Here is a 17,580-nt window from a genome sequence, read left to right on the forward strand (position 1 = left end):
TGGCCTCTCCCGTTGCGGAGCACAGGCTCCGGACGCGCAGGTCCAGTGGCCGTGGCTCACGGGCGCAGCCGCTCCGCGGCATGTGGGATCTTCCCGGACCAGGGCACGAACCCGCGTCCCCTGCATCGGCAGGCGGACTCTCAACCACTGCGCCACCAGGGAAGCCCCTGTTGTATGTATTTTTAATTTACACAAATTATTTTGTAGTGTCTCATTCTTCCTTTTATTTTTTTCACGAATAACATGTGTTCTTTTTGGTTTTGTTTGTTTGTTTGTTTTTTGGCCGCATCGCACGGTTTGTGAGATCTTAGTTCCCTGTCCACGGATTGAACCCAGGCCCTCGGCAGTGAGAACGAGGAGACTTAACCCCTGGACCGCCAGGGAATTCCCGAGTACCATGTTTTTAAGGCCCATACATGAGACTACGGCTACCGTGCTATCCATGCTTCTTATTAGTTCATACTTTTCCCTGGTGTATATTTACTATATTTTATATATCCATTCCCCTGCCACAAAATACACTGCCTGAACATGCCGTAAGTGTCCCCTGATAGAGCTGTGTAAGAATTTCCAAGGATCATAGCACTCGCATTAGGATTGCTGGATCCTGGGAGCAGCACTTCATTTGACTACGTTGCCTGATTTCTCTGGGTAGTATCCCAGTCTACGCTCCCAACAGCGATGTCTGAGGGTTCCCCCAGCACTTGGCATTTCCCAGCTTTCTCGTTTCTGCCAGCCAAGTAAAACTAAGGTAATAGCTCATGTTTTTAAAATCGGCATTTCTCTGATTACTAATGGTTTTGAGCATCTCTTTGTATAGCTATAAGTATTTAGAGTCACCACTTCTACAAACCGCCTTCTGTAAACTTCTTTCAACTGCCTGTTCATACCCGTTGTCCAGTTCCTCTTGTTGATTTGCAAGGATTCCTTATATATTATGATGATGAACCCTTGTCGGTTTTAGAAATGGAAATATTTCCCTCTGTCTTTCATCTGTCCACGAACTTTGCCCATAGTGTCCTTTGTGGACCAGAAACCTTTAATTTTAATGTCATTGTGGTAGGTAGAAATCTAAAGATGTCCCCCCAAGATTCCCGATCCCCGATCATCCAATCAAACACTAATCACAGCACTGCAGTGAAGGGACATTGCAGATGTAATTAAAGTTATGGGCTGTGATAGTCCGTTCTGGCTGCTATAGCAAAACACCAGAGACTGGATGGCTTATAAATTTGTTTTGTTTTAAACAAAAAATTATTTCTCATAGTTCTGAAGATCAAGGTGTTGGCAGATTCGGTGTCTGATTCATAGATGCCACCTTCTAGCTGTAACCTCACATAGAGGAAGAGGCAAGGGCCTCTTTTCTGTAGGGCCTCTTTCATAAGGGCACTAATCCCATTCATGAGACTCTGCCCTCATGACCTAATCACTTTGCAGTGGCCCTACCTCCCAATGCCATCACCTTGGGGCTTAGGTTTCAACTTACGAATTTTAAAGGACACAAACATTCACACCCCACAATAGGGAGATTATCCTGGATTATCTGGGTGTGCCCATGCCAAGCACTTGGGTCCTTAAAAGCAGACATTTGTCTGGCTGACATCAGTGAGATGCAAGAGGAGAAATCCAGGAGAAAGGAGGTCAGAAAGACTGGAATCGGAGGAGAGCTTGACTGTATTCTGCTGGCTTGAGAGAGAGAGGAAGGAAGCCACGAACCAAGGAATGGGTGCGGCCTCTAGAAGCTGAGATGGATCCCTGGGCTGACAGCCAGCAGGCAAACGGGGAGCTCAGACCCACAACTGCACGGAACTCAACTCTGCTGACATTCCGAATGAGCCTGGACATGGATTCTCCTCCACAGCCTCCAGACAAGAACCCAGGCCAGCCTGCTGGGAACCTAGGCCAAGTTCCCAGCTGAGTCCGCTGGACTTGCGACCTACAGAACTGTGAGATGATAAATAAATGTTGTTTGAAGTCAAAAAAATTGTGGTAATTTGTTATGGCAACAATAGGAATTAGAATAGTAATCAAATGTATCAGTCTTTTGCTTTATGATCTGTGCCTGCTTTTGAGTTAAAAAAAAAAAAGTCTCTCCTAACCTATATGTGTGCAGCATTGCCAGTGGGTGGGGTGATCACGTCCACGAGGTGAAAATTACTTTTGCAGGGAGGTGAAAGGAATCTTAACTCCTTCTATGTGTAAAGCACAGAGATACATACAATATATAAACAGAAAACCAGTATAACTGTGGTATTAAAATTTCCCTGGGGTGAGGGTCAGGGGTTACAATTAGGGGGAAAATGTCTGAAAAAAGCTCCGTGAGAGGTGATAATAGAAAAAGGTTGAGAAACATTGACCCATGTCACAATGATAGTCTATAGTTCAAAAACTTAACTTTATGGTTCTATCTTTCATATTGAGGTTTTTAATCTATGTAAAATCTTACTGAGTTCCTCTACAAAAAATCCATATGGGATTTTTATTGCGACTGCATTGAATTTATAGGTTAATTTGGGGGAGAACTGACAACCTTAAAATATTAAATTATCCCACCAAGAACATAGAAAGTCACTTCACTTATTTGGATCATCTTCTGTATCCTTCCCCAGAGTTTGAAAGTTTTCTCCATAGAGGTCTTGTGTATTCTTTGGTAAGTTGTTCCCGAGACACTTTAAAATATCTGTGATTGTTATGAATGGTGTCATCTTTTCAGTTCTGTATTTATGCAAGTCTAAGATGCCATCAATGTAAGATGCATCCCAATTTCACAGACATTAAAATGTGGAAAAAATATGTCTTAAAGTTACTTTTTTCTATTGATGTATTGCTGGTGTAGAGAAATGCTATTGATTTTTATGGGCTAATCTTGTATCTGGCAACACTGCTTATAAATTCTAATATTTTGTCTGTTGATCCTTCTGGTATTTCTAGGTAAATGGTGACAGTTTTATCTCTTACCTTCCAATTTTTACACCATTTCCTTCTCTCTTTATAGCCTTGGCTATGATCTGTAGTACTATGTAATCATTAGTGGTGATAGTCAACTGCGAATTTTCAGTTTATGGGCTGGCTGGTAAGTTATTCTTCTTAAGTCAGTATGCTTGGGTTTTCTGAAATTTACAATCCAAGAACCCTAACTGATATGAACTAACTTCTTCAAGGATATTGAGTGCGGAACTATATAGCCAGTTCTTGAAGGAATACAGATTTTTTAGTCATCTATCTTCTCCACGGCACCTGGCACAAATGTAGTGGCTTAGTCCTGCCTTGGTTTGTGGATAAAGGCAAATTCTCTTAGAAAGGGATGTGGGCAGGAAGTGAATAATTGGTGGGCTTAGTAGAGTGACAATAATAATTAAGATAATTACAAAGATAATGATTTTTCCATCCTTATGACTTGCAGTTTTCAAAGTAATTCTTTATCACATTGGATTCTCATGATAGTCTTATGAAGTTGGGTAGGAAAAGTATCATTATCTTCATTTTCCACATGAGGAAAGGAGAGTTTTATTTTCTACTTGGGTCCATGGGTAGCTTCTTGGGGATTGGCTTACAAGAGTTGGTAGGGGCAGGGCAGTGGGGTAGAAGAGTCCCTGGGTGGAGTAGAGCTGGGGGGCGGGGGCTGCTTATCTAAGACAACCTGCAGAGCATGGCTCAGATAAAGAAATAAAAGTGAGCGAGTGCACAATGTCAGAAAGAGTATTGGATCTGAATGGAGAAGGAGGTCTAGGGTGGTAGTTCAGAACTAAGACTTTGAACCCAGGTTGGTGAGAGGCCATGACTGAAAAAAAGCCCACATCATATTTAAAATTTTATGTCTGCATTGTGCTAGCGTTTGCAATAAAGGACTAGGATGGAGCAGCCCTGTTTGAAATTTTGTTAAAAGTCCTTCAGCCCCTATATCAGTGAGGGTTCTACCAGAGAAGCTGAACCAGTAAAATTCATATATATATATATATATATATATATATATATGTGTGTGTGTGTAATATTTCCTACTGGTTATAAATGGAGAGATTGATTGATTGCAAGGAACTGGCTGAAGCAACTGTGGGGACAGTCTAGGTGAGTCTGAAATCAATGGGGCGGGCGGTGATGAAGGGCAGGCTGACTTCTTGGCCACGAGCTGAAGCTGCTGTTCACAGGCAAAATTTTTTCTTCATCAGAAAAGCCTCCGTTCTGCTCTGAAAGCCTTTCAACTGATTGAATCAGGCCCATTCAGATTATCTAGGATAATCCTCCTTCCTTAAAGTAAACAGATTATAGACTTTAAGCACATTTATAAAATACTTTCCCAGCAACACCAAGATGAGTGTTGGATTGAATAACTGGGACCTACAGCCTAACCAAGCTGGCACGTGAAATTCACCATCGCAGCCCCTATGGAAATATACAATAGAGCATGTTCATCCATTGAGTTCATTCTCACTCGAGTCTGTTGACTCAAGATAGGGAAGGCTGTAGAAAGTGAGAGAGCTCTGAATTACATGAAAGGGAGACAGCAGTAGGTTGATGGATATCAGTTTCTTCCTCCCAAACGACCTCTCCCAATCTTCCTTACTTGCTGAGCAAACAAGCTGTATAGGTATAATATAAATCAGAGAGAAATATTAAAACTAAGAGAGGAATGTCCACCCATTGTGCCTGAGCTGCCCCACCCTGCCTTTTTGCTATCCTCGTAAACAGTGCAAAACATAGATTGTGTAGGTTAGAAGAGAATTGTATTGTGAAGTTCTTGCATTTGTTCCATTTTCTTGTTTAGTTATTTATTATGCCCTTGTATTTCGTAGTTTTTCTTTTTTGTGTTTTGCAAACTCTTCTGAGGGTAATGTGGTGAGTTTCGAAGGTGAGCAATGAAGTGGAAGAAGAGAGTTCTAGGGCTAGGTCTACGGACAGTCCTGATATGGTTAGCGATGCGGGGTAACAGGTGGAATCTGACACCAGAAGTCAGTGAAGAGAAATTACAGCCTTCTGAGACACTGCGCTGTGCTACTCAATTAAGGGACACAAGCGACGCTGTTCTTTACAATGAAAGCCATGAACGTGCCTCCACAGGCTGGTGACCCACGAGGTCCTGTCCCACCGTGTGTCGGTGTGACAAAAAACTCAAAAGTGCAGTAATGGCCTGGCCCACTGAAAAGATGCTGAGCTACAGGCCATGGCCATGGGATAAGGAAAGAGCTAGTCATTTCAAACAGCAACTGGAATCTCAAACAAACAGTGTAAAGCTTTGGAGAAAAGCTCACACTCAGGCACAGGAAGCGAATTATCCAGCAGCAGAACTTAGTGCCCAGAAAAGTAAAGGCAACACAAGTTGCTGAAAACCTAATAGTAGCAGTAAAATTGTGGTGAGTAAAATGCCAGGACAAGATGCAGGATGAGGAGTTGGAAAGGCTTTTCTCTCAAAGAGTATAGTAAATCAACATAATGACATGTCACGTGATGCTGAAGAGGTTTATGTAATAAAGTGAAAAACAATAGCTTCTCTATCCAAGCTGATATGTCAACAGATTTCACCAATACATGTCATGGTGTAGCATTTGTAAAATTTATAAATGATGACATTCAAGAATACTTTTTCTTCTGGAAGGAGTTGCCCCAAATAAGTAAAGACCAACATGTATTTTTTTAAAATTTAATTTAATTTATTTATTTTTATTTTTGGCTGTGTTGGGTCTTCGTTGCTGCACATTTCTCTAGTTGGGGCTACTCTTCGTTGCCGTGCGTGGGCTTCTTATTGCGGTGGCTTCTCTTGTTGCGGAGCACAGGCTCTAGGCGCGAGGGCTTCAGTAGTTGTGGCACGTGGGCTCAGTAGTTGTGGCTCACAGGCTAAGTTGCTCTGCAGCATGTGGGATCTTCCCAGACCAGGGATTGAACCCATGTCCCCTGCTTTCGCAGGCGGATTCTTAACCACTGCGCCACCAGGGAAGTCCCCCAACATGTATTTTTTATTAAGGTTTTTTTGCATTATTTTATTTGATTGTTCATTGCTAAGGTATAATTGCCATACAATAAACTGTATAATTTGATGCGTTTTGACATATTTGTACACCTGTGAAACCATCACCACAATCAAAATAATGAACACACTCATCAACCCCAAAGCTTCCTCATGCCTCTGTGTGTAACCCATTTCTCTCTACTCCTGGGCCCAGGTGAAAATATTGATCTCACTGCTACTATAGTTTGTATTGTCCAGAATTTAATATAATGCAATCATGTAGTATGTGTTCTTTGGTGTCTGGCTTCTTTCACTCAGCACAGTTATTTTGAGACACCACAGAATCATCCCATTGTGTGTATCTGTAATTTCTTCCTTTTTACTGCTGAGTTGCATTTCATCATATGGATAGACGTTTGATTTGTTTCTTTTGGCAAAGCTGCTAAGAACATTCATGTAAGTATTTATGTAAACATATGCTTTCATTTATTTTGAGTAAATACCTACCTCGAAGTGGAATGGCTGGGTCATATGGTAGGTATATGTTCAACTTTATAAGAAATTACCGAACTGTTTTATAAAGTGGTTGTACCATAGTATATGTATTACCTGAAGACTGTAAGAGTTCCAGTTGCTCTACATCTTCACCAATATTTGATATGGCCAGTCTTTTTAATTTTAGCCATTCTAGTAGTGGGTAGTACTATCTCATTGTGGTTTTAGTTTTCATTTCTTTAATTACCAATATGTTGAGCATGTTTTCATGTGTCTATTTGCCACCTATATCACTTCTTTGGTGAAGTTGTTCAGATGTCTTGCCCATTTTTTTTATTAGGTTGTTTATTCTTATTGAGCTGTTAGTACTCTTTATATTGTAGATATAAGCCCTTTGTCAGCTATATGTTTTGCAAAGATTTTCTTTCCAGCTGGGCTTGCATTTTAAGTTTCAGAGCTGTCTTTTAAAGAGCAAAATTTTAAATTTTGATGAAGTCCAATTCATTGATTTTTTTCCTTTTATAGTTCATGTTTTTTTGCGTGTCCTATTTAAGAAATCTTTACTAAGCCCAAGGTCACTAAGATTTTTTTCTAATGTTTTTGTTTAGAAATTTAATATATTTAATGTCTTTTCATGTTTGAAAACAAATGGTCTGTCTTGAAGGAATTATTTGGCATCTGTAGGGATGGTGCTCTATCCATGGTTGACTCCAGGAAAGGTTTTGCCTCTCTTATAAAACAGGAAATCTGGAAGTTGTCAAAACATACTGCTTTCTTCCTTGACACCTGATGGTATGAAAAACTCTTGGTGATTAACTGAAAAAGTTCTAGTTGATGCTACAACAATAGTTAACTTTATTAAAGAAAGACAAATTCATTCAAGATTGTTTAAAAATGGTGTGAAAATCTGGGGTGAGGAAGAAGGACTTATTTTCTCTTGGACACTCACTCTTGTGATCCAGCTGCCATGTAAAGAAACCCATGCTGGGTCTGTGACCATGGGAGAGAGGTCCAGCCTTCTGCTGCTCTGGTGCCAGATGTTTGAGCAAAGCCATTTGAGTGTTCCAGTCCCAACTGCCATCTTACTGAAGCCACAAGAGAGACCTCAGGTGAGACCAGCAGACACTGTTACCAAGCAAAGAGCTCAATGCCCAGCATACATGGAAGCCACCCACTGGACCATCAGGGAAGTCCCAGGTTTACTTTCTTAACAGCTTTCACATATAACGTACAGCAGTGTGAATTATATTTATCATGTTGTATATTATATTCCCTGGTACTTATTTATCTTATAACTGGGAGTTTGTACCTCTGACCACCTTCGTCCAATTCCCCCTCACCCACACCCTTCAGTTCCCTTTTCTGAGAAGGCTTCTCCCCTGAATCTACCCTCTTCCTCTCCCCCGACCTCCACATATTTGCCTAGCTATTACTTCCTTATGCTTCCACACTCAGGTCTGATGTCCTTTCCTCTAGGAGCCATCCAACAGAGCACTGGCCACTGTTTACTGAAATGCTGGGGAGCTCAGTCTCCACAATTGTTTCGCCATCACCTACGAGCTTCCCCAGGGCAAGGACCAGATTCCCTGCACTTTTGTATCCTCGGTGCCTGTTACAGGGCTTGGCTTACGGTGCAATCTCAGTACAAGTTATATATAACTTTTCTTGTACAGGTGGCCAAATAAGACAGTGTGATGGACACTCAGGGCACATCTGTTGAGTCATCAGCACTCCAAGGACATCAGTACTGCCCTCAGAAACCAGAACTTAGTCCAGGTAGGTTGCAAGGGATTCAGCCATATTATGGGGGTCTGGGTCAAGAACTTGCCTTCGCTAAGCCTCTGTCTCTCATCTGTTAAATGGGAAGAACAAGAGCTGCCCTTACATATATCCAGTGTCGACTGAAGAAAAATGCACAACATAAAAGTTGCAAGTTACCTTTTATTCAGGGACCTTACCGAGGACTATAGCCTGGGAGACAGCCTCTCAGGGAGCTCTAAGGAGCTGTTCTGAAGAGGTAAGGGAGGATCCAGGATATTTAGGAGTTTTTGCTGAAAAAAAAAAAAAAAGAAAAAACCGGGCTTCCCTGGTGGCGCAGTGGTTGAGAGTCCGCCTGCCGATGCAGGGGACACGGGTTCGTGCCCTGGTCTGGGAAAATCCCACATTCCGCGGAGTGGCTAGGCCCGTGAGCCATGGCCTCTGAGCCTGCGCGTCTGGAGCCTGTGCTCCGGAGAGGCCACAACAGTGAGAGGCCCGCGTACCGCAAAAAAAAAAAAAAACAACAAAAAATACCCATGTAGTCAAACATTGAAAGATTACTGCTGATCCCCCAAAACAGACATCGCCAGTTAATGATTTTAGTACTTCTCTGTGTATGGGAAGATGCAAGAATCTAGGCTCATTGAAATTATTCCTTAAGCATGCATTTTAAATATCTAGCACCAGTATCCTGTTTTAATCCACCCTGAGTTCCCCTGAGGGCACACGGTTGGGGGGCAGCTGCAGTGGTTGATGGCTTGATGGCAGGCAACATTCATTGTTTACTGGTTTGGCAGGCCACATTTTTTTTGTCCACACCAGCTTAAAAGGTGCTTTATATTATTTTAACTCATTTAATCATCTCAACACCCTCGAGGGAGGGGCTATGATAATTGTCAATTTATAGACAAGGAAACCAAGGCACAAGGGGGTTGGAGAATTCGCCTAAGGCTACACTGACACAGCCAGCGAGTAGCAGACCTGGAAAGGAGACTGTGATCTTGACGACTACAGACCACCCTGCCTGGGCTGTGGCTGCCACCCTAGAGACTCATTACAGAAACTTCCATAGAGCATGTTAGCACAAGCTCTTCCCCTGTTCACTTAGAGCCAGTTCCTGGCAGTAAAGTCGGGGCCAAACACAGCTTCCTTTGAAAGTCCAAACTGTTCCCCTGTCTTTCTTGATGAGGCCTCAGGAAAAATGAATTGTTGCCTCTGTGTCTCTGTAGCAAAGAAACAGCTGCCTTAACATAGCAGCAGCTTGTGTGCATGGGAAGCACAGGGAACACTAATGATAATGAATTGATAAGTTCAGTTCCAGACGTGTTGACGATAAGATGAATTGATAAATTCATTCATTTATTTAACAGATATTTATTGAGTACCTACTCTGTCAGTGTGGAGAACAAATTCTACACAAGGCAGTCGAGGCCCTTGCCTGGGTGGAGTTTATGTTTTTGAGATTGGAGGAACAAAAAAAAGTTTACGTTTTTTTTTTTTCCCATCGCTTTTCCTTCGTTTATTTATTTAGTTTGTCCAAACTTTGGTATTTTGGCTTTTCTTCAAGTATTTCATTCTTGCATTTTCCCCTAAAATATGAAAGCAGAATTTAAAAGCATTTAAATTTAAAAGCATATGTGTGTGTGTGTGTGTGTGTGTGTGTGTGTGTGTGTGTGTAAAAATGAGAGTGTTAAAGAGGGATTTATACAATCTAAGAAACATGAAATTATAGCATTGGAAAGGAACTTTCTGATCCAGACACCTGTCTTGAGTGAATTCCATATGAAAAACAACAGCACGTTAGAGCTGGCGGGGACTTCTTAGGTCTACTAGGCCAATATTCCTCAGGCACTGATTTATGGAATGGCCTTGGATTTCAGGGAATTTTTTCCTACTTACAAAACTTTAAAATCTGAAGGTATTTACGGTTGACTCACCTGGACACATATGGATAAAGACAAACTTGACTCTCCACGGTCAAGCCAAAACTGTGAATTTTTTATGGATGTATCTGTAAGTATAATTTCCCTATGAAGATTTGTAGGGTTTTATTAAGGATAATGAACAAAAAAGGAAAGCTTAATAAAAAATTCCTAACTTGGGACTTCCCTGGTGGTGCAGTGGTTAAGAATCCACCTACCAATGCAGGGGACACGGGTTCGAGCCCTGGTCTGGGAAGATCCCACATGCCATGGAGCAACTAAGCCCGTGCGCCACAACTACTGAGCCTGCGCTCTAGAGCCGGCAAGCCACAACTACTGAGCCTGCGTGCCATAACTACTGAAGCCCACGTGCCTAGAGCCCATGCTCCACAACAGGAGAAGCCACCACAATGAGAAGCCCGCGCACCGCAACGAAGAGTAAACCCCAGCGCTGCAACTGGAGGAAGCCCGCACGCAGCAACGAAGAGCCAATGCAGTCAAAAATAAATAAATAAAAAATAAATATTTATTAAAAAAAAAAGAGTCCAGAGCCTTCTCCCATTGAAGTCACACAGGATACTCTTAACTGCTTTAGCAGTGAGTTGTGACAACACGTGTGAAACGGTATCTATCAGGGAAGCTCCACTGAGCCTAGGAGTCCAGGGACTTTACTGGGGCCAGTCATGTAGGGACCCGTTGCCTAGCATGTACCAAATTTCCAGACTTCCAGAAGGAAGGCAGAGGTCTGCATAAACCATATTGTTAATACAAAGAGTTTTGGCATAGCGAGCCACTGTTTTCTGTTCTGGGGATGGTGAGAGCCCTCTCCAAATCCAAATTCTCAGATGGCAGCCAAGGGCTACCCTTGCAAATACTCTCAGGTCAGCTACATTAACTCTTTTCCACACAGGGCCTCGGATCCACATGTGTCTTTTCTGGATCAGTGACCACTGCATCACAATAGGTTCTAGGTTCCATTGGAGCGACTTGCTTTCTGAAGCCATGCATATCCCACACAGGCCACAGGAAGCTAGGAGTGGTGTGGCAGGCCACCTCGCCTGTCAGACGCATCCTTCTACTGTTGCCGCCACCCTGTGCTGGACTCCTTTCCACCCCTCTGCTCCAAGTTACTTATGGGAAAATATGGCATGACCCTCCTCCTGATAGAGTCCAGTATGCCCCTTGGGTCTGATCATTCATCTCTGGCTGGGTCCCAAGGCAGAGGTGGAAGGCGGTACAAAGTTCTGGCATTTGAACTACTCCCTCTGTCTCCTTTTCTCTTCTTCCCACAGTCCACTGAGGTGGGAACAGGTGGCTTCCCATGTCTTCTGGGTCACAGCATCATATGTGGAGGAAACTCTGGCATCTGGGCCACCTGGTCTGGTTGTTGCTAACGGCTTAATGGGAGCTAAAGAAATATAGACAGTCCTTTTCTCTCTTGGCAAATCCTGGCTTCCAGTGCTACTTCATGACTCAAAGCTGATGAATGACCTTTTTGCTTTAGATGAGACCTTTCCTTCCGCGGGGAGGGAAGCCTCGTGGTACACAAGGCATGGCTGGCTGCAAAGGTGGGTGAAATTTAACATCCCCGCGTTTCATTCCAGAAATGATCACTTGCATTTGTATGATGCTTCACGATGTAAATGTGCTTTTACGAACATTATATCACAACAACTCAGCCGTTGACGTAAGCGTATTCATCGTGCAGATAAACTGAGACTAAAAGAGGGCTGGTTCGTGGCAGAGCATGGACAGATGTGGTAAAAAGAAAAATAAAATCTGTTCTTTCCCATGCAGGGTGGTCGTCTGAGTAATGGCCCCCAAAGATGTCCAATCCTAATCTATGGAACCTGTAAATATGTTACCATAGAAGGTAACATATTTACAGGTGTGACTGGGTTCAGGATTTTGAGATGGGAAGATTATTCTGATTATCTGGGTGGATTCAGTTTAATCACTAGGGTCCTTATTAAGAGGGAGACATAAGAGTGAGAGTCAGAGAGAGAGATTGGAAGATGCTGTGCAATGGCTTTGAAGATGGAGGACAGGCTGCAAGCTAAAGAATGCAAGTGGCCTCCAGAAGCTAGAAGAAGGCAAGGAGACAGATTCTTCCCAGAGCCTCCGGAAGTGACACAGCCCTGATGATACCCTTGATTTTAGCCCACTGAGACTGCTTTTGGATTTCTGACCTCCAGAGCTGCACGATGACAAATCTGTGTTATTCTGAGCCACTAAGTTTGTGGAAATTTGTTACAGAAGCAATAGGAAACGAATACATGTAGCATCCCTTCTTGTAGCAGAATCCGTCTCAGCCCCTTGGGGTGGTTGCCTCTGGGGAGCCACCCTGCCTCCACCTTGCTTCTTTTGATGTGGGTGGGGCTGACCCCACATCTGGCTCCCAGATGAACACGTTATCCAGGCCTGGCCAATGAGAATACCACATTCTCTGTCCCAGTGACAGGTGAGGGGATGAGCACGTGACCACAGCTGGGCCCAGCAGAATGAAGCGCTGGACTCTTGCTGGGGCTGTTGGGAAGGAGGCAGGCAATTTCCACCGTGGGTGCAGAGCTGAAGCAGGTAAGCCTGGAGCAGGTGGCAGCCACCTGAGAATAAGGATGACACATAGGTGAGCAGAGCTCTGGAAAGAGACATTGTCCTCAAGACAGTGCTTGAAACCTTGAATCCAGTCATGCCTAAAGCTGGCTTTGCCCCTTGAAGGTCCCAATTACAGGAGCCAGTAAATGTCCCTTTTGGTTCACCCTAGTTGGAGTTGGATTTCTTTTTTTTTTTTTTTTTTTTTTTTGCGGTACGCGGGCCTCTCATTGTTGTGGCCTCTCCCGTTGCGGAGCACAGGCTCCGGACGCGCAGGCTCAGCGGTCATGGCTCACGGGCCCAGCCGCTCTGCAGCATGTGGGATATTCCCAGACCGGGGCACGAACCTGTGTCCCCTGCATCGGCAGGCAGACTCCCAACCACTGCGCCACCAGGGAAGCCCTGGAGTTGGATTTCTGAACCCAAAAGTCGCTGGCTAATAGAGTTGCTTGGTCAGGGGTCACCTAAATGGTAGGTAGCATTGGATGACTGATTTTGTTGAAGTTCAACACTATTGAGCGTAGCCTAGTACTACTCAAGAGGAGACGTGTTCTTGTCCAAATGGCACTGACCTTGCAATTAAAAGCGGTGAGAAGAGATGGATCCTTTCCGCCCAGAGAACGTTACCGCTGAGTATTACTACCTGAGTCCTTTTACTTAACAGATCCTAACAAACACTTAGGTATCTGGATATTGCATTTCTCTGGCTTTATCTCAGGTGGCTACTGAGACCCAGGGAAGGAGAATGACTTGCTTTAAGCCACATGATCGGCTGGTGGCCGACCTCGGATCAGAACTCCTGCCTCTGAGTCCCGGCACTGCGCTGTCTCTGAAGCATCTCATGTGAGCATGGTAACTCCCGCTCCCATGGCTCTGAAAATTCACACCCTGCTGTGTACAATTAGTCCTCGCTGCTCTCCCTTGCTGAGCATTCTTAATTTCATTTTCAGAGCCCTGGGTTTGTCATTATCATAATGAGATTATTTCACATCTTGAATATTAAAAGTTTGACTCCGCAAAATAAGGTTTGTGTTCCAAGGTGATTGTTGTTTACCAGCCCCCAACATTCAACCTGCTCTTTTTTGAGAAACATCGCTTTGAGGTAAGTCGCCCCCCACCTCCCCCACTCTCAGTAGAGGTCATGTTCAAAAGGATCTCTGTTTGAGTTCCTAATATCGATGGCATTGCTCTGACTCATCTACAGGAACCTAGAATTATCAGCTTTCAATTCTAGAATCACCCCAGCATCTTAAAGTTTACGTAGTCCCATCTTTGCAATTCTTTGAATCATAATTTTTTCCTATAATTTAAAGATGTCCTTTTAGGGAGTTCCTTGGTGGCCTAGTGGTTAGGATTCTGGGCTTTCACTGCCACGGCCCAGGTTCAGTCCCGGGTCAGAGAACTGAGATCCTGCAAGCAGTGGCACAGCCAAAAAGAAAAACCAAACTAATTAAAAAATAAATAAAGGTGTCCTTTTAAAATTAAGACCATTTTTTAGAGCAATTCAAGGTTCACAGCAAAACTGAGTGGAAAGTACAGATACGTCCCGTATACCTGCCCCCACTCATGCATCACGTCCCCATTATCCACACCCACACCAGAGCAGGACATTTGTCACCACTGACGAAGCTGCACTGATACATCATTATCACCCCAAGTCTGTAGTTTCCATTAGGGTTCGCTCTTGTTGTTGTACAGTCTGCGGGTTTAGACAAATGTATAATGACACGTATCTCCCATTATGGTATCATACAGAGTATTTTCACTGCCCTAAAAAATCCTCTGTGCTCCCTCCCCCAACCCCTGGCGACCACTGATCATTTTACTGTTTCCATAGTTTTGCCAATTTCAGAACGTCATATAGTTGGAATCATACAGTGATTGACTTTTTTCACTTAGAAATATGCATCATTCCTTGCATTTTCCTGTGGGGAAAGTAAGCTTTGGAAAGTCAAGTATGTATCACTCAGCGTTCTTGGTTAGAGGCAACTACTCTGCTAGCTTAAGAGGATCGTGAACATTTTAAACGCTGTTCAGTAGCTCACAGAAATCCAGGAGGGTCAGAGAAACAGCTAGGTGCCCACTCAACTGCAAACAAGCCCCTCAGGGTTTGCTCCAGTAAAGCCATCCCTGTTGCTGTCTGTAGTGGGTTGTAGCGGATGACTGGTGGCCATCATACTTTATAGGTTATAGGTAACCACACTCGGTGCCTCAGCCCCACTGCTGGGATAAAGGACACCTGTACTCCCAAAGTGGTTGTTCCAGTTGCTTCAAGGAAAATGTATCATTTCACACAAACCTTTGCTACTTTGATACACTAAAATGGTGTTGTCTGTTTTGGTTTGCTTCGCTTAAATTATTGAAGTTGTAACTTTCCCCATGTTCTATTATCCAGTTATATTTCCTGTCTGTCTATATGAAGAATTCCATCCATGTTTTTTGTTCAAGTGTCTGTTGGGGCCTTGGTGGTGTTATTAGCTGCTCACATGAGCTTTTTATATATAATAGTTTCACCCTTCATTTTTCTTTCCTCCTTCCTTCCTTCCTCCCTCCCTCCCTTCCTCTCTCTTGCTCTCTCTTTTTCAATGAATATTTCCATCACATTTTTACCTGCTGTTTACCTTTGTTCTTTTTCCTCTGACATACAGGAGTTTTATATTTTGGAAATGAATATTTAACAAGTATTTCTCAGGCTGCCCACATAACCCAAGAGATTGTTTTATGGAAAAACATCTCTAACTCTGAATATTTAGGTAATTCCTTTTTTTGTGTCCTGCCACCTCACGACACTTTTGGGTCAGTAGGTTTGTAGAGAGCCCTTTCATCTCCAGAGAGGGTCATAAACAACTCTGAGAAGCATGGTTTTTCACTACACCCCAGGGCAAAAAAAAAAAAAAAGATGAAGGTGAATATTGTTTGAGCCAATCTTTTAGGCAGACTCATCTTATCCTCCCATCTAAACAACTGTTGAAGGGAGAGAGGAGAGGGGGGCAAGAGAGAATGTTAAACCCTGGTTTAAAAGTCACGGAGATTTGACCTGCACTAGGAAAGGCTCTGAAAGTGAGCATGTCTGTGAGTGGGAAGGCGAAAATCCAGATGACTAGTGGAAAAATCTCTCTGTTAACTCCTGATTGCCTGTCCCCCAACTCCTGTGTGCTTATATGACCTCTGTCCCCAAGATCCTCAAAGGGTTGATCTTGATTAGGCATAACCTTGATGAGAAGTCTAGGCAAGGTGCTGTTCGATGTTTGAAGAGCGGATAGACGTGGTTGATTCACTCTGAAGCATGGGTCTTGGTGCCACATAACTGTGGTTCAAATCCCACCTCCCACCCGCACATAACAGCTGCGCAAATGTGAGCAAGTCCCTTAATCTTTCTGAGGCTCAGTTTTGTCATCTGTGTAATGGGATGCTCACACTGTCCTTGTGTGACTGAGATGAGGGTTAATGGTGGTGGGTGTCACGTGTTAGCAGTGTCTGGCCAGAGGCAGATAGCAACAGGAGCCCATTGTAACGTATCAGGAAATTAACTGGCAGTTCTCGAGGGTCATCTGCTATGTGTCCAGCATTGCAACAGGTCTGTGGCAACAGGTCCCAATGTCCCTCCCCCCCGAGCTTATGCAGTGTGTCCCAGGAGATGGGGCATAGCTCACCAAATGACTCACACCTGTACGACACTGTAGACATGCTAAATTATAGAGGAGGGGTCTAACTCTTACAAGCAGGAAGAGATCTCTGTAAGCTGAAGTAAGTAGGGAAAGCATCATGGAGGAGGTAGGGGTTTACCTGGGTTTTGGTGATTTAAGAAACATATTCTCCTTTTCTTAGACAGATTATTTTTCCCTCTGAAAATGAAAATAGCTGTACAGTTTTCCTTTTTAAAAAGAATATGTACTCTTTAAAAAATAGTTAGAGAATATAGTAAATCAATTAAAAAAACTCAATACCCAGGAATACCTACTATTAATACTTTGCTGTATAATATGTATATTTGTATATAAATAAATTTATATTTGTTTATCTAAAAACAAGAGCATATATACACACTGTGTTTTAACATCTTTAATTGATTTAGTCATTTTCCTTTTTAGTGGCTGTAGAGTATTTCATCATATGGAGGTTTTACAATTCGTTTAATCAAACCCTAATTATTAGACACTTAGGTGATTTTAGCACAGCTAAGTACATGAATGCTCTGGATCTCTTAGTGGTTTTAGTCTAATTATTGCTGGATTACTTTTCAGAAATGTTATAAAAGTTATATGAATTTAAAAATCACTTCCACCAGGCTTCCCTGGTGGCGCAGTGGTCGAGAGTCCGCCTGCCGATGCAGGGGACACGGGTTCATGCCCCGGTCCGGGAAGATCCCACATGCCGCGGAGCGGCTGGGCCCGTGAGCCATGGCCACTGAGCCTGCGCGTCCGGAGCCTGTGCTCCGCAACGGGAGAGGCCACAACAGTGAGAGGCCCGTGTACCGCAAAAAAAAAAAAAAAAAAAAATCACTTCCGCCATCAGTGTATATGGCTTCTCTTTTCTCCATACCCTTCCCAGCACTGGTTATCGTCAATATTTTATAATCTTCGGCAGGCTGCTAGGTAAAAATGATATCATTCATTTAATACATATTTCTGCACTGCCTAGTGTCTACACTGTCATGTTAGACATGATACAGGGATGGTCCCAGTGGTCCCAGAGCTCAGAGACCACTGGAAATAGACACGTTGAATAAGTGCCCAGTGAGGTTTTTCAGTGATGTAACCTCATGTCTAACAGTGGACCAAGGAGGTGGCTGTTTTTTTTTTTGCCTCTGTTAACTCATGGAAGGACACAGATGGTAGGGAGACAGTACAGGACATCCCAAGGGATTCAGGG

This window comes from Monodon monoceros, unplaced genomic scaffold (genome assembly GCF_005190385.1).
Source record: "Monodon monoceros isolate NGI ecotype Baffin Bay Population unplaced genomic scaffold, NGI_Narwhal_1 Super_Scaffold_6, whole genome shotgun sequence".
Lineage (NCBI taxonomy): Eukaryota > Metazoa > Chordata > Mammalia > Artiodactyla > Monodontidae > Monodon > Monodon monoceros.